Below are 21,389 nucleotides of genomic sequence, written 5' to 3' on the forward strand. Positions count from 1 at the left end.
GACAAAGTATGTGAACGATCTGATGTGCTTCTCTACTTCATATTTTGAACAGGTAATTACAGATTGAATATGAACATTTCCCTCTGCATGAATATTTGAATTTCGAATCAAAAGTGACAGCCAGACTGTACAGAAAATAAGGCCTGGGATGGGGAATTTTTTTACTCTGCTTCATCATCGACGTTGTCTGCAAGTCTTTGCTTTCTTCCATGTTGTTACACCTAATGTCAGACATATGTGCGGCGCCTCTCTCCCTCGGTTAATTCTCCCTCTCTGATCTGTTTCATGTTGATGCGCCTTTTACTCTGTGTTATGTATGTTATGTGTGATATGCACTTATAGATATGCAGCAAGGAATTGTCTTTTCTGTGTTATTGTCCATTTAGTTTGAAATCTGTCTCAATGTTGGGAATGATAAAGACGGACAACTCCCCGCAAATGCATTAAAAGTAACTAGCGTGTTACTTTTAAAAGTACAGATAAAATGTAGTAGCGTTGTGACAAAAATAATACTCAAGTGAAGTACACATTCCTGAAAAATCTACAATAACAAAGCTTTGGTACTTTGTTACTTCCCACCCCTGGCTTTATTGTTCTGAGTTATAATAATAAAGGGGCACAGCACATACACTGGATGTAATTCATCCTTCAGTTCTTGCTCGGTTCCATTTAAAATAAAGTGGTATTTGATCAACACTATATCTTGCTTGGTGAAAAGTTGTTGAACTGTACATGAAACTTTAAAAAAAAAAGCTGATTCACTGCTATTCTGCAAAGCAACACAGTGGAGAATATTCACTTTCTGAGCAGCAAGGCACAAATCTAAATCTGGCATCATGAATTATTAAAGGGCCCTTTATGGAGCTTTTCTTCAGAGGAGAATATCCAGCACAGTATAGTACAAGCCAGAGATCAAACAGAGAAGAGAGACAGAGCCAAATGTAATGCCAAAAGTATTCCAACCAAAAAAGTGTTGTTCTGCACTTGAACATAACGGCAACTTCAGCCGGATGAAATATGAGGAAAAAGCTCTGTGATTGTGGGTGAAGAGAAAGAGGGACTGGACTGTTTTCACATGGTCTGTGTTGGTCTCCACCATGGCAACCATCATTTAAATGTATACACAGAGGAAATGAGAAAACTTGGCGTACATTACTGCATGACAAGATGATGACAAGAGAGCAGATTTATCTGTGCTGAATATCATCAGACAATAAATAGCTTTGGTTTGGAGGTGAGTGTCAGTTGTGGATGAATCACTCCCCTCGGTGTCATCCAACTCGGCGTGCCTTTGTGAAATTGCTTTTTGAGTCTGAGCTGCATTTACTAAACATTTTATCTCATCCCTAAACGTGTTTCTAAATGGCATTTCAGTAGAGTTTCCTGCAGGGAAGCAATATACAAAAGTCTTTTATGGGCTTTTCATCCAGTTGATTTGGGCTGTGGAGTGTTTGCGTCTCACACTTGTTTCAAAGACACACTACAGGAAAAGGCGTCTTTATTTTCTCACAGCGTTATCCTAGTTTGTACAGATTTAGGACATGGCACAAAGCCTATAACAAGAAAATGTTGTTGGATTGAATGGAAAATATGTTTTTAATCATTTGGACCACATTTTATGATATTCAACACTCCTTACTTATTTGCTATTAGTGCACTGTTTAAATAAGCCTTTGTGGCCTATCTTTAATACATTATCATAAAGTATGAATATGAATTTAAGAGTGGTGGTACTCTGGGTGGGTTTTTTTAAGGTTCATAAGGGTAATTTTGGACTTATACATACATACAACATACAAGCCATTTAGACATAACACTAGTTTTGTGAGCTAAGAAAAGAAAATGTTTAGCTATGCACGTAAACATGAGCTATTTTGCTCAAGTATGTTGTCTTTTTGTTCCTATAGAACAAACCAATAGAACAAACTCCATTAAATAAATTGGAACCAACAACAAATGGGTCCTATCAATAATGTATGTCTGTGCAGCCACTGTCTGATATATAATTAGCCTCTGTTTGAGCCTGATAAGGTTTTTCAGATAATAAAATAACATAAAACTCCGTAATCAACATGTTAAGACGGATAAAAGAGCCATGCTGCTGTGCGGGGTGACACATTTCTTCATGACAATAAACATGACCCTCGTCAAGCTAATTAAAACAGCAGAGCAGTGTGAGGATAAAGCTGGATTGCTGAGCATGTTCAGCTTAGTCTGACTTAAAACACAGATGTATGTAAGACTGTTTCAGAATCCTGTCATGTTTTGTCATAAATAATATATATATATATATATATCAGTCAATGCAACAATAAAAGGAAATATAGTAAAACGCTTTTAAATGTCATTATTATACTATACTAATATAATATACTGTACTGTATGTCAGGCTGTAGCTGCTATACTTGGTCGCTACATGTATCCACTGGTTTGGTCTTTTCAGGTAATGTCTGACTAATCATCACAGAAGGAAATAAATATAGTACACTTTAATAGTATCCCATGGGAAATTGGGAATTTACCGATTTTCACGAATCAGCTCAAAAGTGTCATACATAACCTTTCACACCATACAATAATACTGCAAATGTATGAATTTGATACAACATTAATGACTTGTCTCCCAGTGCAAACAACAAACCCTCATTGTGACCAGTATAAGAGAAAAAGGGCATGTAATTATTTGTACTCATTTGTACAGCAAATGTGTTAGTTGCTTATTTACAATTCATTTTCAGCAGTATTGGGACAAAAGCAGCATTTATTTGGAATCATGATTATGCCGTCCGATATTTACTTTTCTTTAAGCTCTGATTTGTTCTCCACCAGCTCCTCCTAAATGTTCCACTTTCACCAGATGGTTGGTAAATGTGTCCATTAACTATTTTGTGCTGAACTTTGTTGTAGATCTTTCTCACTAACGACAACTGCCTAACCAATAGAAATAGCAAGAAAACCTAAGCAATGAGCAGGAAGACGCTAAAACACTTCCTAGAGCTGAGGGAGGTGATAATTATCTCTGGGTTTGTTTCTACAAGTTCTTTTCACCCCCAGTCATTTGATCTTATTCAAGCAGCTTTAACATAATCATGGAAGTAGAGGTGTATGAATATCTCATCTAAATATAATCAACTGCTGTATTTTAATCCAGCGCTGGAGGAGAGTTAGCTTATTTCATTTAATATAAATGTTTTCATCATAAATAGAATTATTGGCTGGGCCTTTAAAAATACTGCTCAGTTTATTTGGAATAACATGACCCATATGTAGCAGTGTTGACAGTGAATCAGCATTCAACTAAAGAGTTGTGTCTTTTCTGCTCCTCTGTGTTTCTTGATGAACACTTTGATGAAAATGTTTACCTAACATAACATCAAACTTGTGAAATCTATCTGATTTAAACTTCGACTCAAACACTTAAAAAAAAAAAACGAGACTGGGACTTTTTGTTAATTATAGACCTAGTATTCTATTTTGCCTCCAACTTTAATTCTCTCATCAAGTTATCTCATCATTAATTATGGTGAGTTAACATTTTGGTAAATGTATCACTGACAGTGTATTTTACCACAAACTTTCCTCCTGTGATTTAAAATGATGACAGTGTGTATGGTCACTGCACAGGGCTTAGATGTTTGCTGTTAAGAAATCTGCTTGGATGATTAGGACTATCATTCTATACTGGATAACTGGATACTGTTTTTTGGAAATAAATAAGCTTCCTCTTACAATGCTGCTCAATATATTATCTGCTCTACTCATATCTCACCCACTTAATATGTAAACATCAGACAAGAATGTATACTATCATTCAGATGAAAAAGTGCACATTGTCTCATACTGCAGTCAGTTACACCGTGGGTGTGTAGTGCACCTTACTACTGAAAATGTCTGTCTATGATTTAAACCAAAAATACCTACAAACTAAAAACTGAGAGGAAAAAAACAGAATGAAACCATGAAATATGAAAGAAAATAAAAACACTGACTTGAAAGTTTTACGCTTGGCTGGGGTGGAACAGATGGGAAGAGATGATGGGAACAGATTTTTCTAAAGAAATAAAATAAAATAAAATAAAACATCCTCTTCCTTTTGTTTGATTTCTTGTGTTCATGGAATATCCACATACTTCAGTGTTTCCTATGAAAATAGTTCTCAGCGAAGTATGTGGATTATCCTGAGTAATCTTTGTTGTGGAAAGTGGCATCAGTATTGAATTATTTAAACAATAATAATATGTCATGACAATAATACTAATCTACTCCTGTGTTCTAAACATGACTATATGAATACATGATGTAATTAAATTCCTTTTATGTCACGCAGCAACTGAAATTTGAAACAGAAAACAGTGCTTGTGGCAAACTCTGCTCCTCTTTAACTTGTAATAAGAATACGAATCAGAGAAAAGTGAAGCCCTCGTCTCTTTGGACAGATAAACTCAGCTCCTGGAGTGAAGAGCTTTCTGTGGGGAGAAAATGATTTTCCAATGTTTATACCATTTGGAACCACTATAAATTAGAAAGAGAAAGAGAGGCTGATATAATTTTGTTCCAGCAGAATCTCTCCACTTCACTGAATGTGTCTATAAAATTCTCAGAGAAAAGTAGGTTGCTAAAATGCACTTAATTTGGCATGATAGATTGAGTCCATGCTTCACTGGCTGTAATTGAATCTGTGACCTATTTCTTCAGAAGAAAATTGTCTCTTGGGTTATTTGTCACCATACATTTTAATGGAATTCAATTGACAGACACTGAATTTACACATTTTTATCCAATTATTATCACTCCCCTTCCAATCTGTAGGCTGTTTCAAATTTAGTCCTACACACAGTGATATCTCAGCCTTAAACCAGAGGCTCATACTTGTCATGATGCAGATTTGTCTGTAGACACCAATGCATTTATCACAGGTCTTATGTTAAAGAGTACAATGGAAATAAGCACCAGCGCAGCACTGAATTACAGAACAGTGCTGTTGACTGGACTGCTATTTATCTTGTGCTAGTGCTCAGTCTAAATCCCACCAGAGATCAGCTGCTAAGACGGAAATCACAGCACAAGCCAACCACATCCAGCGGTTCATGGACTAAATGTCTCTATTAGCAGAGATCAGTGTTGGTGCTTATGCCGGCTATAAATAATGACATGGAACAAACATCATTAAAATAGCCTGGCATAATGTACAGCAGAAATGGAATGCTGGAAACAGATAAGATGAAAGAGAAACATAATTACAGTCTTGGAAATCTGTATTCCAGCTGTCAGTCAGATCACAGTGGATACAGACAATGTATGTAAGAGCAAGTGTGACTCACAGCTGCATATAGGGTAACATCATTTCCTTCTACTTCACTAACATTTTTCTTATTTCATAATAAAATAAAACCTAAAAGTTATTCCCAAACAACCAATTACTCAAACAGACACATTTAAAGGTACAGTGTGTAGAATTTTATGATATCTAGTCTTAAAGTTGCATGTTGCAGCTAAACACCCCTCATCTCACCCTCCCCTTTCAAACATGATAAAGAACCTGGGGCAGCCTTCAGTTTTCATAAAAACTCAAAAGGTGTTTAGTTTGTCCAGTCTGGACTAATGAAAAAAACGTGGCGGCCTCCGTAGAGAGTGTCCCCTCCATGTAAATATAAAGTATTTAAATATAAAGGGCCTTTTCTGGGGTAAAGAAAGCTACAATTCATACAATTTAGATGAAACAAACTAGTGAAAACATCATGAGGATTATTCTACATTAAATTTATGCCAATAGATCCCTTTCACCTAAATCTTACACTGGACCTTAAAGCTTGGGAAGCTTTATCTTTTTGTGCTGAGAATAAAAACAGACGTAGAACATTATGGTGAAAGTTAACATTGCATGTGTTGTAGGAGGCCTCTGTCTTCCCAGACATCATAGTTTGACCTGATATTCTACTGGAAGTGCTGCTACCCTCCACAGAGGACACTAACTGGAGGAGAAAGATCTTGTCAAACATTGAAAAAAAGAACAAGGTGGAGGCAGAAGACTTGTCCGGGAGTACTTCAGGCCACGCGGGGTATATAACAGGACAGATAGGTTAGATATAAGTTTGTCATTCAACAGGATTTTGTGATCAGAACTACCAGAACTACTCCCAGTAAACCACACTCACCAATGCCTGCACTGCTCTTTAGACTCAAGTTTCACTTTAAACTGTGCAATATTCCTTTCTGCCTGTGCAATTCATAGCTAGTGTACAATCCGTTTCTCACATTGTATAAATTCTGTTTACACTGTATATATTATTTCTATTCCAGCTATGTTTTAGTGATTTGCTTATTTATATTTTTTGACTGTGCTTTTTGCTGCTGTGACAGTGTAAATGTCCAAGCTGTTATCTTATCTTCTATAATTACTGGCTACTTTCCTGAGCCTCAAACATCTCCAGTTATTTTCATCCTGACATGCACTGCATTAATGATGCTTCCATTTGTGTCTTTACTCCCTCCTGATATTCAGAACAGAAATATTGGATACAAATACAGAGTACTTATAAAAAATAAACACCATCCACATCCCGTTCTTTATATAAAGCAATACAGACTGCTATAATGAACCTGTAGTCATAACGTTCCAATTTATGATTACATGACTTAATGTAAGTATGGTCTGTAATGATAAAGTACTTCTGGAGGTAAAATGCAATTAGTGTACATCAGTCAGTGTGGCACAGCTGATGCCACCAGCTGTCGTACTTACATTAATGTGAGTTATAAAAAATTTAAAAAGAATTGTTAATACAGTGTCCTCTGCTTGTTCAATTAACTCAAAGCCAGAATGTTTTCTTCACTATTTCATAGTGAACGGATTGACTCTCAGTGGAAATGTTATCCATATCACACTAATTAGTTCCTAGTCGTTTTGTTCTAATTACTGCTACTAATTCCTGTTAATAAATTGTTGCAGAGGCTCACTCCTTCTGCTGAGCTCCAGAAAGTAAAATTGGGTCATTTTAACGAGGTAAAAAAAACAACAACTTGGTAATATTGAAATATGGGTCTGGTTTTCCCCACTAATTTGTTAAACAAAATGCTCCAGCAGTCTGCCAAGTAGCAGATGAAAGCTAATGTTTGCGCAGGCATCCATTTTGCATGAAAAAATCAGTCTGTTAAATGGTTTATCATATTCATGGAGAAGCCAAATGTAAAGCAGTAGAGAGAGAGAGTGCCAGTGGCAGTCAAATACAGAGTATTATACTGCTCGAATGTTAACGAATGGAGAAACTAGCCACAAATGAATTCAAGACCATAGAGAGATGAAGAAGAAGAAGAAGAAGTTAATAGAAACCAGCATACATCTTATTAGCAAAGGAATACTAATAAATAATAATGAATAATAAAGGTACGAATCCGAATCACATGAATCTTTACATTCTTTGCGACTCCATCCTCAGGTGTTATGACACACTAAACCTGCTCAGCTATGTTGTGTACTTACTGCCACTTGCTTGCCGTGGTATCTGATCATTTGTGTGTAAGTGTTTTTGCTGGTGCTGCGTTGGTAAAGGTTAGACTCACACTGTCTGAAGGAGCACTGGTCCTCACCAAATTTGAGCTGTTCATTCTGTATTCAGCCAAGGCCTTTCAGATGTGTACACTGAGGTTATGTGCAAATATTTGAGGCTGAAATATGTAAGAAACTGCAAGTGAACGCATTAACCTTCACTGGCTTACATTAGAAAAGCGAATGCTGAACAAACTGCTTTGCATTGTGGCTCGCACATTAATAAAATCTGCAAATTTTAATAGTACATTCTATTTATAAGTGCCTGTAAATGACATTGAAATAAATAATATGTAGCAGCTCTTCATCATAGTCAGCATGACCTCATCTGGGTACCATGAATCTGTGGGCAGAATTTCAACACATTCATTCCAAAAGTTTAGAAACATTTTGTTTAGTGTCCTCATTAAAATAACCCGATGTTATATAATGTGTTTTGTTGACCTGTAGTAGTACCTCTTTATATACAGTCTATGGGTAGTACCCAGGGTTAAATCTAAACATAGAGAAGTATCTTTTAGTCAGGAAGCAACTGCCTGATGATCTTAGGAATACCCATAGTAAAGTGCCTTTAAACAGTCCATCACATACCATCATTATTTTGTTATTCTACACAGTCCTATCGAAAAAATAAATAAATGTTAATACAGATTGATCCTTTTTATTTATTTAACCTCTTATTATGTTTTTATTTTATACTTCTCTTTTAAATCTTTTGTTTTGCTTGAAAACAGGATTTTAAATTCTTTGTCGTTTTTTAATGTTCATGTGCAGCACATTGATTCTACCCCTGTCTAGAAAGGTGAAGATCAATTTGCTTTGTGTACTTACATTATCCAAAATGTTTCCAAAAAATTTAAAACCCAAAGAAATCCCCAATTTTATTCAAGATAACAGGATGTTTTATTTTGGTCGCCTTTCAATTGCATCATATCCATTTTACCTGCAGCTGTTTCTGTCATTCAGGGCAAACTAGGTATGATAGAAGAATAACACACTGCTAGCTGGTGACCCAGTTGGCTTAAAGTTTTTTCCCTTCCACTGTCTGTATGAATCACTCGTAACTAAAACTAACCGTGAACATGATTTTCCCTTTAGTGGCAAAAACTCTAATGACGCCATGCTGCTTCATGACATCATCAAACTAGGTCTTTTGTTATTGTTTTGACTGAGTGGCCCCTAGTGGCCGAAGTCACATATTGCTTGTTTAGCGGCAGCAACAATGATATACACATATAATGAAACGTCGATGGGTATCAAAAGGACTCAGTCATGTTTTTTTTCAAATTTGATAGATTTGAGAAATGCCTGTGAAATATACTTTTAAATCAAAAGTAGAAGTACTTGCTGAGTGTTGCCTATTCCCTGATGCAACGGTCTACTACATCATTACGGCTGAGTCTCAGTGGTTCACTCTTCTGAATTCATTTCAGTAGTTTTTTCACCAGAGATGCTGTTGCTGCAGGGGGCGGGGTCTTATGTTTTCTGCTCCTCTGATGGGATCATTGGATTGATTCCCCTTTGTTATTGGTTTTAACTTATATAATGTACAATATGCACATGTAATGAAATGTATTATAAAAATGTTGTGGAGTCAAAAGTACAGATACTTTCTGATATATGTAGTGTAATAAAATTGAAAAGTACATGAAAATAAATCTACTTAGGTAAAGCAGTATAGTAATGAAGTAAATGTACTTTGTTACACCCCACTACTAGATACTCCCAAGCCAATGTGCAGCAAAAAAACTACACCAGAGAGAGGGGCATTCTGTGTTCTGTTACTACTGGGGACTGAGTAGTGTAATGTGAACAATACAGTGGCCCTGCAAAAGACACAGGAGGGCAGTAAGATAGACTGATGGACAGACTGCCCGTCACCTGGTATAACAAGTCAAGGGTGTTACATGAACAGTGGGAAGTGGCTGTGTTGAAAAGAAAACATGAAATTATGGACACACTTTGGTGAAGAGAGTGCACAATTCTGCTCCCCAGTGGGGCTGCCAAGATAAACGCTTCTACAGAATTTGGCACATTAACAACAGAATGCACCTTGATTGCTTAGTTTTAGAGCAGCTCCTCAACCTTGGGGTTAGCACAGTGCTTCACATAGAATCATGTAGTTAACAGGGCCACAGGACTCATATACCTCCTTTCGTTTGTTCTATTTCCTATACAAAAATAAAGGAGGCAACTAATCAGATATGTGTCTGAGCTTCTCCTTTTCTATTAAAAGAGGACAAAAGTATGACATTCACACTCACATTCACATGGAAACTTGGCAACTGGGGTTCTGAGACTGTGACGACCTGAAAACAGTGTCAATGATGAGAAAATACTGAGACACACTGTTGCAAGGAGTCATTTAATTGTCTTACACATCGTTCCTATTGCACAGAGACCAATTAACAGTGTTGCACCGCCCAAAGATACAGTATGATCAGAACTGCATTTCCCTGTCTGACGGTATTGTTCAACAAACACCGGGGCTATTAAAGCTGGCACTGCTGTGGAAAATTATCTAAGCTCCTCTGAGATGTTAGCAAGCCAGACAACAGGAGATGGCAGCCAAAACCAACATTATGTTTATAATGATATTATATTAAGGGACCCCCCCACTCACACACACACTCACCCCACCACTCCCGTCCCCCTCATTGCAGAGGACTGGTCGTATTACAACTTTTATGGGTTTTTACAAACTACAGAGAAAAGGGCAATTTCTGTAACAGAATAAATGCCACCGATGTGTGCCAACAAATAAAGTTTGCGTGTAAAGCGACTGTGAAAACAGTGTAATTAACATCATCTGTGGCATTCTGCTGCGTGTGCTGCTCAACGACATAATGGGCATATTTGCTGACTTAACCCCCTTCACTGGTGAAACAGACTGAACAGACAGGCCACCACACGAACCCGCAAACAAACACAGCTGTTGTGGGGACCTTCGTAAATCTTGGGGATTGTCTTCCTTTTTGTGTAAACCATTAGATTGTATGGTGAAGACATGTTTAAAGGTTAGAGTAAGGTTAGGTTTAAACTTAGGTTAGGGTTAGAGATAAGGTTAGGGAAGTAGTTACTTAGGTGAGAGTAAGTCTCAAGGAAATCAATGTAGGTCAATGTAATGTCCTGTAAAGTCATGGAGACACAACTCTGTGTGTCTGAGTGAGTGTACACATCATTCTGCACTTTAGTCTTAAACAAGGTGAGAGTCAATCTTTTTTAGTCTCTGCTGAGCATGAGAAGATGATCCACAAAGATTTTCTATACTTTTTTTCTCTGCTGTCACTAGATAGTAAGTGTAAAATATGATGAACAATAATTATTCATCCCCACTGATCAAAGAATATAAATCAAACCCACTTGGACATTTGACCTTGCCTCAAAGCACAGCAGTGTGCTACAGTACACAGTTTGAAACCCTCTTTATTAACCACCAAAACTAGGATAATAAAACATATACTGCACGTACATGTACATTGCATTATAGATCCATATAACGCTTTTGTCCCTTTAGCTTTGTGTACCATTGTGACCCAACATTACAGATCCATTTAAATGTAATTTGACTCTATATATTTATTGCTTTATACAGTAGCATAAGGAAAGTAACTGCTTCAGTATTAAAGGGTTTTTGTTCCATAAGAAACAACATGCACAGGGTTGTAAATTCATGAAACATAATGTGATTTATGTTGGACACTTACTTTGTACATTACACATTTATCACCAGAAGGCCATGCATTCCTCAACATTCAGGTTTGAAGAGCACACAGTGATTTAGAGGCCAACATTTATACTGATATATGTCCACTTCAAGGCCTCTTCATGTTTCCTGCAGTATATTTGAGGGAATCTGTTTGATCTTAAGTTGATCCTTTCGACATCTTTAACATTGCTGATGTTGACTGGCTTTTAATAGGAAAGTACTTCAATCTCTGTAACAGTAAAGCTCCATATTAGCTCTTCTCTCAACAATTCCAAGGCCACATAAAAGATAGAGTTGAAATAATATAAAATCAAATCAAGAGAAATGGTGCCTAAACCCTCCTGCTCAAGTAGACAGAACAAATATTTGATATGAAAATAATCTTCGACTGGATTATTGGAAATGATTGCCCTCTTCATACACAACTCAGAGCAACAACATTAAAATGAATTCATTAATGTCCTTCAAATGAGCAGTGTCACCGCCATCAGCATCACGATACACAGTGTTGCCCCGATGTGAAGCAGCAGCAAACAAAGACTCCATAATAATACTGCTGTTTCTGACACAGCAATCTAATCCACAAGGACTCCAGACTGTATCTCAGTGAGGTGACCTTCGTTTTACCGTTATACAGAAAAAACATCCACTTCTGGATCTGCCACAGCACACAAACACTACCTTTGTTCAACAAAGCGATGCATCAGCCTGAGCAGTGTTTTAGAAAGCCTAAAAGTGAATGAAACACCTGCACCTCACATGCGACGCAAGCCTATTATTGAGGTCTACGCAGGAGGCCGCACAACAAGAGAGATTTAAACCACACAACCTGTAGTTTTCTGTGGCTGTTCAGGCCCCAAGACATTTATTTCTGAGAAAGCATGACTGTGGAAAACTTAACTAACAGTCACTCGTGTTCTCTCAGGTAAACACATCGTATGTGATTGTATGTTTTATAATTTCAAAGAAGACAATAATCTCTGCAGGTTTATTGCACCATCAGCAGGTAGTTTCCTCCACAACAACCTTGAAATATTTCAAGGTGACAGAATAATCCCCGAGAGAAAGTAGTAAAGACCGTTCCATGTTTGAGATGTTAGCCATTGTTATTGTGGATACTTATAGGACACTCTATATGTTGTATAGGATATTCAGAAAAACAAGCAGATACTGTGGTTATTTGATTTTTATTAATAAGAGACAACAAATCTGAAAGTCCTGATTAATATTCAACCATTAAAATAAAAGTTTGAAGAATCTGATTAATATTGTAAAGTTGCTAAAACAAATATGCAGAAAGTTGATAACTTAATTTAAATATTAACTAAGGTCAACGAAGGAATTGAAGTCTACATCAGGGCCATTAAGAACTAGCAAACATTAAAATATAAATTGAATTAGAATGTACAATAGATAAGTAGATTAAATTAAACAGTTCATGGTTAGTACATTACAAAGGATAGAAAATACATTATTTCAAACAATTTGCACAATAAATTAAAACAAAATTATTCGTGGCCGCATGTTTCCACAACACCTTATTATTACCTCCCCTTCAAAACTCCTCCCCTGTGTTCCTTGATTCTGTCTTGAGATTATTTGACAGTGTTTAATAATAATAACAATAATAATGAGATACAGAAAATGTGATGATCACTTCAACAGAATGTGAAAAGTCAGTAAAGACATAAAGCGATGTTCAAAAGATCTGTGGAAAAAAATACACCCACAACTCTGACAGAAGAGAAGGTCTGTTAGGCTCCTTTAAATATTACAAACTGTGAACATGAAACATTCATTTGCATAGGTTAATTAAAACAGTGTCCGACTTCTTTTCCATGTTGATCAGAATACTAATTATAAATCACTAATAATATAACTGATAATATTGATGTGTTCCCATGTGCCTCGGAGGATGATTATTTTTCACTCACAACCTAGGTGTTGGTGATTGTATTTTGAATATAATGTGTTATATATTTGCCGCAGCTGTCACAGAAGGTGCCAAATATGAGGGTATTATTTCTCCCAACTGACAAACTGCAGAGGCATTTCACAAAAATAAACACAGTCAGGAATCCACTTGACGATATATATAAAACATTTGATTGTCATGATGCATCATCTAATGATCGAGTGTATGATGAGATCCCAAATTATCTTTCTCTATGGTTTTAGAGAGAATAGACCCGGGTACATCAAAATCATTTGTATTTAAATGTATTAACAGCAGAGTTATGATGTCCTATCAGTGTAGTCAGGCACATGTGCACTTTGAATGAAGCTCTCGTCTTCTACTGTGAGCAAATTTGATTTGAAATATTGAAAGACTGGAAATAAGTGGCATATGATTCTGTGACAACTGGTCAAAGTTGAAGAGATCCCTGAAGGCAGACTCCACACATCATGTTCAAGAGGCCAAAGACTGTGACCTTTGACCACCCAAATCTTATTGATTCATATGTGAGTCTAAATCAAATTAAGTCTAAACATTTTTGCCAAATTTGAAAGGATTCTCTGAAGGTGTTCTTAAGATAACGCGCTCACAGGGTGAAGGAGTTTTGTGATTTTTTTGTGACCTTCACCTGTGACCTCCCAGTTCTACTCAGGTCACCTTTGAGTTCGGGTGATTGTTTGTGCCAGATGTAATGAAATCCTCTGTAGGTGTTCCAGATTTATCAAGTTCACAATAACATGATCACCATGACCTTGACCTTTGACTCCCAGGAACCAAAATCTAATCAGTTCATCTTTGAGTATGAGAGAAAATGTATACAAAAAAAAGAAATTCCCTTAATACGCTATATCACACCACACCAGTACACACACTGGACTTCATAAACAACTGAAGCAGTTTGATGGTTGTGTAGATTGTGCTTCCTTTTCAAAACACATTATCTGCACATTGAGATAACAGTGCAGTACTGAGGTGGCTTAGAAATGTGGGCAAAAGGAAGCAGCAACTGGTACACTACAGGGAAACTGCTCCAACGGGAACAAGTCTTCAGAAAACATCTAATCTGAATCGTCCACAGTTTTTGTCTGATATCTGTTTGTAGTGACTTCTTAATGATTTATTCTGCAGGTAACGATGAAAGTAGAGAACAGTAGACATGATCCATGACCACAGGCTCAAATGTGTGGACAATAAAACCCCTCCCCTCCATCTCAACCATCTGAAAGTGCAAAGTTAATGTCGAGGTCTTGTCTTTGCTGCTAATTAATTGGAGTAGCAATTATGTATGTGCAGCTGTTCGGCCAGATGCCAGTGAACTCTACTCTGAAGTCATGTTGGAAAATTAAACTTGACAAACACGAGGCATGTAATCAAAAGTTTGTCTAATGGTGAGAGCTGCATCTGGCCCGGCACACACCTGAGGTTCGAGGATGCAGCATTCAAAATGAAAAGCGAAATACATCAGTAGTTGTGGTAAAATACTTGTTATGGAGAAAATAGCTGTTTTCAAATTGTTATCGACATTTCCCATTTTTGGATTACAATTTGTGATCCACTTTCTACCCTCTTTGTCTGCTAAAAGCCCCTACAAGGAGATTTCAACTGGTTATGAAACAGCCTTAGTTTAATATTGCCACGGTTTTATGACCGACCACAGCAAACGAGACAATCAGGGAGAAAATTGACTTTTTCTATAAACTAATCTCAATGTCTGTTGCCGGATTACCCGCAAAATCAGAGCAACGATTTACGGCAGCCAGGCTGGAAAAGCCAATGCTCAGGCGGTGGGAGAGGAAACACGAGCAGGGGAAGCAAACCAGGCTAGGATAAAGGCTAACGTGTACAGACCAGCTCTCCACGTCTCTTACAAACAAGATGGATGAGATCAGAATGAGAACTACGATACATTACCTCATTGCATATTGTCTCAGGTGGAATGTTTATTTTGCCCACAATAAGAGGACAGGGGAAGTATGGATTCCTCATACCTGTATAAATGTATTCAATACTCAACGGTTATGTTAAATCATTTCTAATATTGTTAGAAGATTGTCTTGACTGACAAATGGGTTATTTAATGTGTTTTTATATGAATATGTGGAGTATTTTATTTTTGAACCCCCCTCGTGGTGCTTTGACTGCACTTTGAATTTTGGAGCAAAGCCAAACTGAGATTGGGAAGCTGAAACCAAGAGAAAAGGTTATTTCACTTAAAAAGCTTTGTTGTCGCTGTGGTTTGACTTCAGTCACCTTATTATTTGTATTTGCATCTTTGCAGCAATCAGTCAGCAATTTGAATCAACACTAAAAAAAACAGAAAAATAAATCCCATTATTGATTGAGGTGAAAATAATTTATCCAATGCACACAAGCAAACATAGCACTTGAAACTTGCAGTGTATACAGCAGTAAAAACACTCCATGAGTCTTCTTCTGTCAGTTCTAGTTTCCCTGCTTGTCTCCTTCAGTGAAAACTGCAAAGGTCCAATGCGACCGAACTGTGATGTGCTGCAATGCAGATGGATTTTTCATTGCCTTGCGTGGAGGAGGGCAAAAAGGTAACATCGCCTCCATCCTCGCTAGGGTCTCTCTTTTTCTCAGCAGCCTCCAGTCAAAACGCATGATCATCACTCCTTCTCTCTTTATCACCACAATGTACCGCGTCCTCGCCGCCTGACAATTTCATATACCCTGAAATTCATGACCTCATCACAATGTAGAAATTGATTTAGCATGCTGTGATTTCCTCTCGCTTCTACAGCCCCTTCTGATTTTTATTTTTGATGGCACTGAGAAAATGATCGCTGAATTTTCTTTTTTTGCACTGTTCAATTACATTTGATGTTGTGGAGTCAGATTTGTTGGTGCTCAAAGAACACAAGCAGCTAGTTCAATATATGACACTAAACAATGGAGCACAAAAATAAACAGCTATACAAAGTGACTACGAATCTATATTTCCACTTCAAAATGTTACAATAAATGTTGTCATGTCTTCTTCGAAGTTTTAAAGGCACTACAAGGCCTTTATTCACATTTATATTCATCCCGGAGGAACCGGAGGATTATGCATTGCAATGATTCGGAATAGGAATTGAATTAATAACTGGTTGCCTTAATAAAGCGTTGTTGTCAGAGATGACAGGTCGCGGCAATGTATTTGATAGGTAGCGTTTGTAAATCCCATTGAAAGGCATCATTAATCTTCTCATCTGGATGCCATGGGACATAAAATTAAAGAGTGGGAAATTACTTGTCATCCTCACAGCAGTGTGCTGGAACATTTTAGATGGGGGTGTAATTGTTTTCCTGATTAGTTCAGTGTGGGTATGTGTATTTATTTACATGTTCCGTTAACAAGGACAGGGTTTGTTGTGACCTACTTCCCCCTCCCTCCTTCCCAGACCCAGTTGAGGATGAAAAATCCCTTTGAGGGAGCAGCCGCAGACTCTGCCTCTGCATGGAGAGGAACATTATAGTGGTTTAAGTAGACAGTTCAAAGATGCATTCTCGCCAGTGAAATTAATGGATTCTTTTCCTTTATGAACAAACAAATGAGCACGTATGAAAGGTACTAAATCCCCCTAAAGGTCCCTGCTGTGAGAGTACACTAATGGAAATGTACAGTAGCAGGGATGAACAGACAGGATTAGTGTTTTTAAAGAGACATATATTTGAGGTTGATATTATTGCAATTATTTATTTGTCACTGCAACATAAAACGGGCTTATTGGACGACAAACAGGGTGTGGGAACTGCACGAGATGAGCAATAACAAACACTAAACAACAGAAAAAGGGAACTCATTAAACAGATCTATAGTCTACAGATTCTACAGTAGCAGCAATGTGTTAGAGTGAATGTGTTAGGCTGAAGGATAGCAATGCTAATGTGTAGTTAGTAGTCAGATATTTATGCTGTGTCCCAAATCACTCACTAATCACTATATTGTCCTCTATATAGTGAGTTCACCATTTCGTAGACAGAATTTTAGTGAGATTTCTATAGCCAAATAATGCACTCATTGTTTCCCACAATGCATCGTGAAAGAAAGAATTACAATAATTGAAGACAATTTGCTGCAATCTTTGCCTCCAACAATGTTTACGATATATCAAAACTTTATCGTCATCGCCATATCAACATACACGATATACGTATTGCAAAAAACTGCTTGAACTGCGATAAATGGTGTTTCATGTGCCATGCATTCCATCAATGAATCATTGTCGGAAGGAGAGAATAGAGAGAGAACAGAGAATTGCGAGGTGGCTCCATCAAATCTTATGCCACCTCCTGTTGACTTAATTCTACTGTGGCCACTTTTAGCGATCATTTGTCCTGGGTCAGATTCATCACTGTGAGCGGTTGATTATATGAAATAATTGCATAGCTTCTTTATGATCCCAGGAGCTGAGGGAAAAAGTAAAGCACACACACTGACTTTGCTGCTCTCTCTGTCTCTCTCTCTCACAGACACAGCTGACATCTCTGACTCGCTATAGTTTAAAAATTGATTTGTTTGAAATGACGCCATGATATCAACACTGCTCATCACATAATGATTGATACTTTTCTTAATGACTTAAATTATTCTTCAGAGCAGCGCATTCATCAGCCTTCCCGCTTGCTCTTTTCTTCTCTCTCTGTCTCTCTCTCTCTCTCTCACACACACACACAAACAGAATGATTGGACATATGTGTAAACTCAGACAAATCAATAGACTTAATAAACTTACTCAATGAATGGCGAGCCAAAGGAGATGTCGGGGCAGCCTCGGTTTGGCTTGACACAAATATCTTGCAGCCCTAGTTTAAACGATGTTGATGTTCATTTGCCACATTCAAACTAGTGCTGAGTACTGCGCTTGAAGTTAGTAATACTGGTAGTAATACCATAATGATATTACCATGGAAACAAAATGAACCAGTACATTGGTTTTCTCCATCAATTGGAAAGACTACTACACGCTGAATTGACAACCTGACGTCAGACCAACGCCCGTCTGCCAACCAATCAAGGTCAAGTAAAGATAGACACAGCCCATACAGGTGATGACGACAGGATGCATACATGTATATGTCATACAAAAGTCATAAGGGCGCTCCTTTCATTGCATTGTGAGAACAGAGCAAATTGGATTAAATGTAAACAAAGTAACCAGCACATGGTTCATGTATGACAAAGCCCTTGGAGGACCCACAGGAAGCAGTTACCATAACAATATACACATTGCAGCTTCAACATAGAAAAATAAAGTGGCAAACATGTTAGCAAACATCACAACATTAGCATTTGAAGTCGTGTTTCTGATGAATAAAAGTCAAAAATTCCCCCCCCTTTTATCTGTTTTGCTGTCCACCACCTCTGCAGGGGTAAGAGTCTGAGTCGCTGGCTGCAAGCCGCTCCACAATGTCCACCAGCTAATATCAAACTGAATCTGTCGGCTGATGTAGTGTAGAGGTTGATGCTTCAGAGCCTCTTTGATGAAAAAAGTCGCCCACAACACTGATGAGAACGGCATGAGCTGAGATATTGAAGATCATGAAAACAAGTGCAGCTTTTAAAGGATGATATTATAGAATCATGTTATAGTGTCATCATGTGACATCTTGCATAAATATAAAATGTACCATGTATAGAACTATGCAAAGGTGAAGCAAGACTGAAACATTCCTGTGAGGTACAGTAAAACACCCGCCCACAACCACCCATTACTGCAACAGCAAGTAATAATGCACCACTGTCTATATAATGAGAATACACATTTTGAAGCAGCAAGGTCTTTCTTCTGCACAGAATTCTCAATTGTCTTGAACTATACTGTTAAACATGGGTGTATAGTGCTTAGCTTTGGTGCAGTACATTTAGTGATAGATTTCCTCTCCGAGACTATAATTAAACTACCTGTCCTAGTTTAAAAGGTTCAGAAATAACCTGTAAATGAGCAGATGTTTGCATTTGAAGTGCAGCTGTCATGGCTGGGCAGCGGCAGCCCCCATAACATGCATACTTGTTGTAATTGAGAGGTAGTTCTGCTTGTCAAGTGAAAAAGTACATCTGTCATAACAAACTGCTGCTGCAACTGGCAGGATTTATTGATAAGGGGGTTGTAGAAGTTCCCGGCAACCTGGAAATAATTTGAACTTTGTCACGGAGCCCTGAGCCGCACTGTGCCATCGGGCAGGCTAGCCATCCTTCATCACACCATATCTGAACTCTTCGGTCATGGCTGCGCTCGGGCTCCCACTGCGGCTGGATGAAAGGAGAAGAGAAAGGTGGTGGAGAGAAGAAATACTTGGAGAAAGAATACAGATGCATCTATGAATGTTTTATGTATTTCTTTGTTTACAGAGAATCTCCTTCTTCATTAAAATGTGCAATTTTATTTTTAATTTATGAATACATGACATCATGATAACCAGTAGTTGTTTGCATGAAACACTAGAATATTTTAAGCTGTATTTCACATATCTGATATACATTTATTCATTCATTCACAAATGCATCATAACTTTAAACAGCTTATTGGACAATAGACTTTGTAATAGTATGAAACCTAGTTCTGTTTTGCCAGTGCACCCGGAGCGATGTGTTGGTCACAGACACACACACACCCGGCTTCATGATGCAACTAGATCTAAGCACAGAAAGCTGAACCTGATCATTCGAGTGTCCCGGGAATCTGTTGATGTGCCAAAAAGGCTCAAGTTCACAGGCAACAAAAAACGCAAGGCACCTGCTGCTGCTCAAACAAAACAACAGACTAACACTGCGGGTCGCAAGGCTTCTCCTCAGAAGCACTGTTGACCGGCCTGCGCGACATTAGCATTGATCTAGACAAAGCCAGTCCCACACGCCGTCAATAATTGATGGTGAGTCACAATAATCACAATGTTTTTTGGAAAGACTTGTTGGTCATTGGTCTTTTCAGGAGCAACCAGCTGTGTCTTAGGAGAAAGTCAAACCAGAGCTTTGCTGGATCTGTGTATATTTTGCTTGACTCTTTTTATCAGTTTAATATAGAAGCTAACATTTTTTCCAAGTAGTCATAATCATGATTATTATGTTAATTTTTCAGGGACAGTGCCTATTAAGAACAATACTGTGGATGTGGCAGAGTTAGCCAGAGTCAGAGTTTACTGGAATGCTTTATATCGCACTAAATTGCTATTGACTTTGGTGTTAAGATTGTGTTGTTTGCTTAACAAACCAAAATAACCAACATGCAATGTGTGAAAGAATAACACCAGTTCAGTAAATCATTCAAACTTATTAACTTATATAAACTACACATGTGAACATGTAATGAAGAGTATTCTGTTTCATTTTATGAAAAACATTGACTATAAAATCTTCCCTGCAGATAAACCAGGTTGGATGAACATAAAGTTTTCTCACTTCAGTCTGCACCATAGACTGTTTATAAAAAGCTCTACACACAACATCCAGCACACAAACAGTAAAAAGTAACAGTATATTGTAAAACTGTTTGAGGAGGACTCACTAATGAAGAGGAATAATTCTGAAGTAGCTACGGAGCTTTGACACAGGACAAATGAGCAGTCCATTCCAAACCGGTGTAAAGTTGGCAGCCTAAAATCAAATAACAAATTATTTAACACAATTATTAGGATGTAGACAATGTCGGTTAAGCAAAATATAAAGATATATAACATACAAGATGTTACAAATAGGTGTGTTATAAATGACAAATTATGTCTATATGTAAAACAAAACTGCAGCCGAAAACTATTCGAGTGGATAATTTGAAATTCATTGCAGCATCCAGTTGCTACAGCAGAAATGCCGACCATACCCCACATTAGATGTGCTCTCTGCTGCTGTCAAAACAGAGCTTTACATAATGCCTGCTATTTCAGTCTGCACAGATGAGAAACACAATCCTAAATATCAACCCAGTCTGATGAAGGTGCACACACTCATTAGCTTAGAATCATCAAAAATCTATGACCAAAATAAAGATAAGAGTTCAGTGAAGGTAAAGGTGCAGTGTGTAGAATTTAGTGACATCTAGAGATGAAGTTTCATGTTGCAGCTGAATACTCCTCATTTCAGAAGAGCCCCTTCTATGGTTAAGAAAATGCAAACAATTGAGATGATTACACACCAGTGAAAACATCACTACGGTTTTTTTATATTCAATTTCTGCCAA

The 21,389-nt window shown here is 37.6% G+C and overlaps 1 long non-coding RNA gene across 1 annotated transcript in view; it reads right to left on the reverse strand.

Annotated features, from left to right (window-relative positions):
- Positions 1 to 16,901: 16,901 nt before the first annotated feature.
- Positions 16,902 to 21,389, reverse strand: part of LOC138404825 (uncharacterized) — a 29,582-nt gene continuing 25,094 nt past the window's right edge. Inside the window, exon 3 of the long non-coding RNA XR_011240734.1 lies at positions 16,902 to 19,468. This is a non-coding gene — a long non-coding RNA (uncharacterized lncRNA). The remainder of the gene's footprint in view (positions 19,469 to 21,389) is intronic.

This window comes from Paralichthys olivaceus, chromosome 1, assembly GCF_024713975.1.
Source record: "Paralichthys olivaceus isolate ysfri-2021 chromosome 1, ASM2471397v2, whole genome shotgun sequence".
In the NCBI taxonomy this organism is placed as follows: Eukaryota; Metazoa; Chordata; class Actinopteri; order Pleuronectiformes; family Paralichthyidae; genus Paralichthys; species Paralichthys olivaceus.